Source organism: Myxine glutinosa, chromosome 4 (genome assembly GCF_964187855.1).
Source record: "Myxine glutinosa chromosome 4, kmMyxGlut1.1, whole genome shotgun sequence".
In the NCBI taxonomy this organism is placed as follows: domain Eukaryota; kingdom Metazoa; phylum Chordata; class Myxini; order Myxiniformes; family Myxinidae; genus Myxine; species Myxine glutinosa.
Window position 1 is genome coordinate 218154672 of NC_136264.1, and position 2227 is coordinate 218156898.

General features: G+C 40.5%; 1 protein-coding gene across 4 annotated transcripts in view; it reads left to right on the top strand.

The window, feature by feature from the left end:
* The window catches only part of LOC137425719 (RNA-binding protein 47), a 215055-nt gene extending 214208 nt beyond the window's left edge, over positions 1 to 847 (top strand). For all 4 annotated transcript variants that reach the window (XM_078777025.1, XM_078777027.1, XM_078777026.1 and 1 more), the window contains one exon: positions 1 to 847. This exon is cut by the window's left edge and continues 5351 nt beyond it. The gene's annotated coding sequence lies outside the window, so the exon portion shown is untranslated.
* The last annotated feature ends 1380 nt before the right edge of the window (positions 848 to 2227 follow it).

The following is a 2227-nucleotide window of genomic DNA, read 5'->3' on the forward strand; positions in this document are numbered from 1 at the left end:
TCTGGAGAAAGGCTTTGTTGGATTCACGATGGCTTGACCATTTATGCTGAGCCTTTGGTCCTGTTTTAAAAAAGCCACAATGAGATCAAAGACTCTAAGGCCTAAACCCTACAATGTGATATTTGAATACTACCCTCCACAAACATCTGTCTACCAAGTTCATCAGTTGACATCCTTCATGAGCTTCTGTCATGGCAGATTGCAAATCAGAATCACAATTATCATTGCATTGTTCTTGCATGTTCTTTATACGTGAGTTGCTGTGAAAACGTGCTCATTCTGGCACGACCCAAAAACAGAGGAAAACAAACGAGGAAATTCTGGAGCACCATCCTCGCAGTTTTACATTTGTTTATTTTTTTTTTATAACACAAGTTGAGTCGGTGTGCTTTTAATACATACTTTCAAATTTATTGGTTATTACAAAAACCTTGTCAAAGGTAACTTAGGAGCTCTAATACCTGAGAAGCAAAATGAGAACGACTCAAAAATTGAAAGTAAAATGCAGAACATAGAGAGGGCACAAGTATATCGGCAGGACTTGTAGGTTGCTCGTGTGTGGATGGGTGACGGTATCTGGTGTTGGTGGAGTGTACGCATGAGACGCCAAATGACCTCCTGCACCAAAGTTCCTTGTATATCCTTGTTTATTTTGTGATCATTTGGAACTTAAGGGTCAGTGTAATAAAGTGAATTATTTGATGTCTGCAGTACTTAAAACATGCTGACAGAAGCGTATGGTTGACTTAGTTGGGGCACTGAAGGTGTCAGAATAACAGGTGCCTGAACCCGACATCATTCAGTTCCGAGTTTTTCAACCTTCCTAAATAAAGTTCCTTTGAAATCATTTACTGAATTATTTGTTTCAATATATATGTATTTTGCAGTGGTGAAAAAGTTGGGGGGATGGTTTGATGACATTTGGTAATAATTATGTGAGCATTTACCTGTCACCTTCAAAGAAAATACCAACAGTTTGATCCTGTTTTGTTTAATATTGTTGGGATGCGTGTTGCATAACTCCGAAAGCCAGGGGTTCCTACCAAAAGACCATTGACGCCGATTACAACACTCACTGCTGGCCGGATCTTCACGCCCAGCTTCAGTTTACTATACATATGATATGAATGAAACAGATGGCAAACCGTGCCTGCGACTGTATAACGCTATTAAATGGCTGAGTAAACCAGCGTTATGTGCTGCACCCTGTCATCGAGTGGACCAATTAATCACTTGGGCCAAATTGCCTCAGCAGCCCCTATCTCAGATCAAACCCGAGCAGGATATGTCGAGACACGATATCAACTATTTAGTAATTTTTTACACAAGCAGGAAATTGGTGGAGAAATGGCGGTTGGGGAATTCAAATGGAGAAATGGCGGGAGAAATCGGGATGGCGCAACACAAGCAATATTCATAAATTTACAGGCACATCCACAGTGCCTTCAGGAAGTATTCACACCCCTTGATTTTTTTTCTCACATTTTGTTGTGACAGCCTGAATTTAAAATGGATTAAATTGAGACTTTTGTCACTGACCTACACATAATATCCCATAATGTCTGTGGAATTTTTTATTTTTACAAATTAATTAAAAATGAAAAGCTCAAATATCTTGATTGGCCAAGTACAAGTATTCAACCCCTTTGCTATGACACTTCTAATTGAGCTCAGGTGCATCCAATTTCCTTTGATCATGCTTGAGATGTCTCTACACAAGCAGGTCTACACACACTCTACACACAGCATCCTCCTCCACCTCCTCCTCCTCCCCTCCCCCTCGGCATGTATTAACTCTGCCATACATTTGAACTGATTGGCACACACCTGTGGCCAATTCAATTGATTGGACATTATCTAGACAGAAATACACCTTTCTATATAAGGTCCCACAGTTGACAGTGCATGTCAGAGCAGAAACTCGACCATGAAGTCCAAGGAACTGTCCGTAGAACTCCGAGATAGAACTGTGAGGATGCCTAGATCTGGGAAAGGTTATAAAATAATGTTACGTTTGTTGGGATTGTAATGAAATACTGTTACGTTTGTGGGGGTAGGGATACTTTAGTCAAGGTAGATTTGTATAGGTAGGTGCTCTGAATGTCATGTAGAAACCTCGATGGAACAAATACTTGTTTAGACCGTGTGTTCGGATTTAGCTTGTATATTCGTCCCCATCACCAGGGGATGGGGCATGTTATTTAGCTCAGGGATTCGGTTAATTAAT